We start from the raw sequence: 7,360 nt of genomic DNA, 5'->3' as shown, positions 1-7,360 counted from the left end.
GTCTTTCACACAGACCATTTTCAGCAGGGCTATAAGGGTTAGTCAAACGGTGAGTGATCCCCTTACGTCGCAACCATGCCCCAAATTGTTTGTTCAGAAATTCTCCGCCCCTATCTGTTTGCAACTGCACAACAGGCCGAGCGAAGAGCTTTTCAGCTTGGGCAACCCATTCTCTGAATGTGGGGAAACACTCAGATTTCTGCTTTAACAAAAACAGCCAACTAAAACGTGATTTGTCATCTATTACCAGAAAAGCATATCTGGCGCCCCCTTCAGTCTTCTGTGGAAAAGGGCCTATCACGTCACAATGGACAAGTTCTAAAACCTCTTTAGATACTCTGTCGCTTTTAGAAGCCACAGGCTTCCTCTTAGATTTGGCCATTTTACATACATTGCAATCTAGGAAACAGTTACAGCTATTTACTTTTAGGTTCTTGCACACCTTTTGCATCTCTGAAAGCACACGGAAATTGGCGTGACCCAGTTTTCTGTGCAGTTGATGTACACACCCCTTATGAACTGGCAAATTATCCTGAACCACCTGGGCTGCTTTAACAGGCTTGTCCTGCATTACATATAACCCATTTTCCAACTTTGCATGGCCACATACCTGAGTTCCATTCTTTATCAGACAGCCATCCTGCGTGAACTTAACACTATACCCTGCATTAATCAAACAGCTTACAGACAGCAAACAATAGTCCAAACTGCTGACAAACAGAGTCTCTGGTAGAGTAGTGTTCAAGCACTGCAGGAAACATGTTCCCTGGCCATCAATCTTGCTTCTACGACCATCAGCAAGATAAATTGAGTCTTTTCCATCAGCTGGCTTCTCCAGGGTCTTAAAGTCCTCCCGACTGTTGCAGATAATCCTGCTGCTGCCAGAGTCCAGCAACCATGTTCCTCGAGGTATCTTCCTCTCCTCCCGAGAAAATGCAGACACAAACTGAGCAGAACGCGTGTTCTTCTTCTCTGAAGAGAACCCCTTCTGCTTACGTTTCTGTGTCGATTGCTGTCTCTGCTCCACGTCGTCTCCTGGAAGTCTTGCCCTGCACTGATGTTGGAGATGCCCGGGTTGGTTGCATCTATAGCACCTCCTCACCGCCATGGCCAAGTCCAAACCTTGGCGTTGCTCCATTGGCAGATTCTGCTGCTGGCCCCCTTTGCTGTAACTCCTCCATTCTTGGAGTTCAGCCTGTCTATCTGACCTTCTTTCTGCTTCTTCGGTCAATCTGCCAACCACATACTCAAGGGTCAGATCTCGGGGACGCATACTCTCCATGCTGTTAATCACAGGCAACCAGCTTTCAGGCAAACTTGAAAGGATAATGTAGGTTTGGTCAGTCTCATCATAACGCTTACCTCTCTGTTGTAGTTGAAGAAACAGAGATTTCAGCGTTTGAAGATGAGTTGCCAAACTCTCACCTTCCTTCATAACAGTCCTGAACAGCCTTCTGGTCAGAGAAATTATAGTTCCAGCAGTTTCTCTGACATGCATTGCCCTTAATAAATTCCAGCACTCAAACGCTGTGCTGGCATTTGCTACATGCAATAACTGAGAGTTGCTCAAACACAGCATAATTTGGGCACGGGCCCTTTCATCTAGCCATTTTTTCTCAGCAGAGTCCCGTCTCAAAACCTCAGTTTCAACACAGTCCCATAGTCCATCTCTCCTTAACAACTGCTGCATTTTAATTGACCAACTCAGCCAGTTGCTCTCTGAGAGAAGTTCAAAAGGGATGCCTCCCCCAATATTTACAACTTGGGAAGACTGGAAATCTGCCATCTCTGCTGGTGCTTGCTGAGCCCCTTCTGTGGGGTCTCCAGCAAGCTCTCCTGACTCTCTCTTTAGAGTCCAACTAGATGGTCCTGGCTGGCACTCACCGGCTTCTAGCTGCTGCCTCTGTTGACCCTCAGGTCCCGCCTGGCTCTGCAACTGGTGTAGCCGCTCTGTGAGTCGCCTACTGTGGTCCTCTAGCAGTTCAAACTGTTCCAGTAGCCGACGCTGAGTGCTTTCCTGATCCTCAGATCCTAGCCGCTCCAGCGTCGCTGCAGACAGTTACAGCTTGCCACCAACTGCTCCAACGCACAGCCACTGTCTCCGTACACCACCAGGACTCACCAGCTCCTTGCTGAAATGCAGTTAGTCGTTTTGCACTCTGCACATGCTCAGAAACACTGGGCCCATAACCTGTCAGTGTTTGTAGAAAAGCAAAAAAAAAGAAGGAAAGGGTTCTGACCTCCCTTTATCTTCTCAGTCTCCTTGTCGGCACAAAAAGAGTCCACGGGAATATCCTTGCAGAGTTTTATTAAAAGTCCTTGTGCAAAACACGACTGAATACCACGACTGAAACACACCAGCACCAACCAACCCAAACACCAGCCAACACCAAAACCAACAGTTCTCACCTATATATACAGCCTGCTGCAAGCCGCTGAGTCATGCTGACCCAGCTATATTCACATTAAAGAAACAGCGGCCATTTTAGCCGTGACACTACAGTCACACTTACACTCTCACACACCCTGCTGTCTCCCATCCAGGCAAGCAAGAGGTGTTATCACAGTTTAAGGACACACTCAAGCCAGTTGAAAGTGTTTGAGGAGGAAGTGGAGCACAGCCAGTGAAGGGCTTGGCCTATGGAAAGGAGGTATGGCTTCTGGAGGAAGCATAGCCTGGAGAAGAGTCCCAAGGGCCAGAAAGGGAGGACTGGAGTCTCAGCTGCCCACCTGTTTCCCACACAATAAACAACTATGCTACTGTAAGGAAATATGCTTGGACCTCTCAGCAGAACGGAGTACAGTGGAACTTCTAATTATGTACGGCTCTACTTACGTACAATTCCAGTTACGAGCTTCAGTAGGTGCTTCGACTTATGAACTTTCCTCTAGATATGAACAGAGGTCTTGCCAGCAGCCCAGAGCTTGGCCAGCCAGCTGCAGGGCAGCGCTGGAGCCTCCACTGCCGGGGAGAGGGCCCCCATCCCACCCCCAAAGCTGCGGAAGAGGTGCCGCCTGCAAGAGGCACAGCAGGGCCTCTAGTTCCACCGAGGAACTAACCTGAGGAAATCCAGAGAAGAACCTGGCTGGCAAGAAAAAAAAGGGACCCTGGCCAAAGTCAATCAGCTCTTTACTGACCCTTGCCCCACCCCCAGCTTGTAGCCAGGTAAGCCCACCCACCCTCAGTGCACGTAAGAATAAATGCTTATTTTTTTTCATCTACAATAATGTCTTATTTATTTTATAGTACAGTACATTGATTATTGCCTTCATTTTATGGATCTATGGTCTCGTTAGACAGTAAAATCAGTGTTAAATTCCTGTTTTAGGGGGTGTTTTTCATCGTCTAGAACGGATCAATTCACTTTTCCATTACTTTCTATGGAAAGTGCGCCTCTACTTATGTACGTTTCTAGTTATGACCGGACCTCCGGAACGGATTACACTGGTCAACAACAAATTTGTTGTCTGCGTTTTTTCAGTTGATTTAGGATGAATCTGATGCGCTGAATCCAAAAATCACATTGGTTTTGCTCAATCAGGTCAAGTTTTTGAGCTATGGCCACATGTCATTTTTTTACGTTTTAGTTCACATGTACGCTTGTGTGGAGCATTTTAGAAGAAGTTTGTGGGGGTAAAATGCCATGTTGAATAATTGTTTTGATTGGAAATGATTATTTTAATGACAAGAAGTATTCAGGTCCAATAGTTCTGGGTGATTATGTCAAAAAGGGATCAGTTTGAAGTCATAAAACCTCGAAATCTTCCATAAATTGGTGCGGCAAAGCATAAAGTTGGGGGATCAAAACTAAGTTAATCCTGATCTTCAATCAGCACGTCGTCCTGTATCTCACTGTGATGAAATTTCAGTGCCTATCTTTGGAGAACTTCCTGACATTAGTGACGAAGATGCCTCCAGTGTTGAAGGACATGAAGAAGAAGAAGTGGTTCTTGAAGATGATGCTCCACATCCATTTTCCCAAAAGGAGTTGAATGATCTAGTTCGCGACTTCAGCTTGTCAAAGGACTCTGCCGAACTGTTGGCATCCAGATTGAAGGAAAAAAACCTCCTCTCTGACAGTGCTCGCATCAGCTTCTTCTGCAACAGGCATCAAGAGTACCTCTGTTTTTTCTTGGAAGAGAAGGACTTGGTGTACTGTGCAGATATTGCGCAGCTTCTGCTCAAGCTTGGAGTGCCACAGTATACGAACCCAAAGATTGGAGACTGTTCATTGACAGCAGCAAGCGATCACTGAAATGTGTTCTGCTACACAACGGCAACCAGTTTGCCTCTATACCCCTGGCTCACTCGAGTACACTGAAGGAGAACTATGAAGCGGTGAAGTATGTGCTGGAGAAAATTGGTTATGATCAGCATAAGTGGTTTATTTGTGTTGACCTGAAGATGGTGAACTTTTTGTTGGGACTACAGTCTGGCTTCTCCAAGTACCCATGTTTTCTGTGCATGTGGGATAGTAGGGATCGTGCTCAGCATTACATGAAGAAGGACTGGCCTGTGCGGGAGGAATTGGTGCCTTGCAAAAAAAGGAACGTCATCAATGACCCTCTGGTGGACAGAAACAGAATACTCTTCCCACCGCTGCACATCAAGCTTGGCTTAATCAAGCAGTTCACCAAGGCTCTGGACAAGGATGGTGACTGCTTCACTTACTTGTGCCAGGCTTTTCCAGGATTGACCATGGAGAAGTTGAAAGCTGGCATCTTTGACGGTCCTCAGATCCATCAGCTCATCAGAGATCCAGAGTTCAGAAACTCAATGAACGAAAGTGGAACTGGAAGCGTGGAAGGCATTTGTTCTGGTAGTGAAGAACTTTCTTGGCAACAATAAGGCCAGAAACTATGCAGAACTTGTCAACAACATGCTGACTGCTTTCAGAAACCTGGGCTGCAACATGAGCATCAAGAGCCAAGATGCACTATCTATTTTCACATATGGACCGGTTTCCTGAGAACCTGGGTTCAATGAGTGACGAGCAGGGGGAGAGATTCCATCAGGACATGAAAGAGATGGAGACCAGGTATCAGGGTCGCTGGGATGCAGTCATGATGGCTGACTACTGTTGGACTCTGAAGAGAGACCTCCCTGCCGCTGAGCATTTTTGGAGTTCCAAGAAATGGAAGTTCAAGCCCAGAAGTTTGGAAAATGGTGAAGCAGCATGCAATTTACGTGTAGTTACCTTTATCAATACCCACCATTCAGTTTACAGTAAACCTGACCTGATGGAGAGAAACGGATGCCATTTCCTGATTCAGCAGTGCAAAAATACCCTAAATCAGTTGTAGAAATATAAACAACATTCAAAAAGTAAAAAATTGTTGCCCAGTGTTATAGTTGTAAGTAGAGGTTCTACTGTATTACTGATGCCACCTTTCGGTGCCAACAATAATTTGCTCAGGGATATACTAAAATCAGGAATTTCATAGCATTCACCGACTCTACCGTTCATTGTGTTTTTGGCTCTGCCCACTGGCATGCTTTCTTTCTCCTCCATCCCAGCCAAGCTATAGTAACTCTTTGCTGACCTCACTGAGGAGGCAAATCTCAGCAGGGTGCTAAACTCTTGCAACAAGAGAGCAGATGGCTGGGCTGGGCAAGTACAGCCAAAAGAGATTTAAATATAAACTCTGTTGAATCAAGTAATCGCTTTTGAGGGTGTTATTCTGACAAAGCTGGAAGGGTTTGCCTCTATAACATAAAAAAGAAGTGTGGAGCTTTGGATAAGGTAATTTCTGTAGTCTGCCTTAAGAACCTTACTTCCAAAGACCCTCAAATGTAGGACAACTTCCAGAAAGAGTTATCTGTGTAAGTCTGTTGCAGCAGCTGGATCAAATAAAGAAAACATCCAAAGGGAAAGGAGAAAACTGATGGAGGAAAGAGTGGCGTGCCTTCATTTTTAAGGTTACTCATTGTATGGTCCATGTACTAACATGTTTTAGAAATATTTTGCTGAGGGAGATGCTTAACATTGACTTCTGGGTCAGCTAGTCTACTTATCGCCACTATTTAAATATGCAAATATTTTAAGGATGATGTTATGACACACTCAGGTTCCTGCTTGTCTCTGCCAAGATACACTAGTCAATGGGTTCTGCTTTTCCATGGTGAACAACTAGGAACATAGGAAGCTGCCTGATAAAATCAGACTGTTGGTCAGTACAACTGACTGGCACAAGAGCAGACCAAACATCACTGCCAAGACCTCCAGCATTCTAGAATCATGATGAAAACCATGCTGATATAAGGATACATTTGGGTGATTGTTCTGGTCTCATAATGATTGTCAGTAAATATGTATTATATAGAAGTGTGTTGTTCATAGAATCATAGAGTTGGAAAAAATGTAGTATAAACACCGACAACTGAGAAACACGGGCCTATGAATGCTCCAAATAGAGAACAGCCTTTATCAAAGGTGTCATGGACTATGAAGACGCTTGAACTCAGGACGAAAGGGAGAAACAAGCTAAGAGGAAAGTACGTTTGGCAACTCTCACCGTAATCAATTCCCATCCGGAAACCTATGTCCCCACTGTGGAAGGATGTGTGGATCCAGAATTGGCCTCCACAGTCAGTTACGGACTCACTGTTAAGACCGTGTTCATAGAAGATAATCTTATTCGGCTACAAGTGATCACCAAAGAAGAAGAGAGTTGGAAGGGATCGTGAGGAACAGTCACAGAAACACATCTTCTATACTCAAAGGTACTTAAAAACTAACGAGTGAGTAACTTCCTATAGTTTGAATAGTACCTGTTAATGTTTTCTGTTTATATTTTCTTTTCAGCCTGTGAACTCAGAGTAGATTGTTCCTCAGCACAATGCACAGCCTTCTTATTACCTGTTTTAAACTATTAATCCTAGGATTTTCACCAATCTTTTAATTTCATTTACATCTTTCCAGTGTGCAGTGCTTCCGTTTTTCTGTCCTGTCATATTTCTTCTCTAGTTAACCACTCTGTTCTCTAATCAGTATACATCCCTTCTACACAAATCTTCCTTTGTACAGTATCTCCCACTGTCCTCAGACATCTTCCATCTCTGTGAGGGATGCTTATCCTTCCAGCCTTTGCTGCCTCATAAAATTATTGTATTTTTAAAATCTAGAGAACCATCAAGCATGTCAGTTTCATGACATGTCAGTTTCATGACATAGGAGCCGGCCTCCCATCCAGGCTGTTGGGTTGCCTAGCAACCTATTTCTCACTTCTCTGATGAGTCATTTGCCTATTGCAATGCCTTGCTGATGTAAGCACAAGCAAGGAAAACAATATCGCAATGGCAATTGCTCCTCTTGGTGTGTGCATATGATTAGTCCTATAAAAGGTTTGTCCACCACGT

Source organism: Podarcis liolepis (genome assembly GCF_965112155.1).
Source record: "Podarcis liolepis genome assembly, chromosome: 9".
Classification (NCBI taxonomy): Eukaryota; Metazoa; Chordata; class Lepidosauria; order Squamata; family Lacertidae; genus Podarcis; species Podarcis liolepis.
This window is presented reverse-complemented; position numbering follows the sequence as displayed.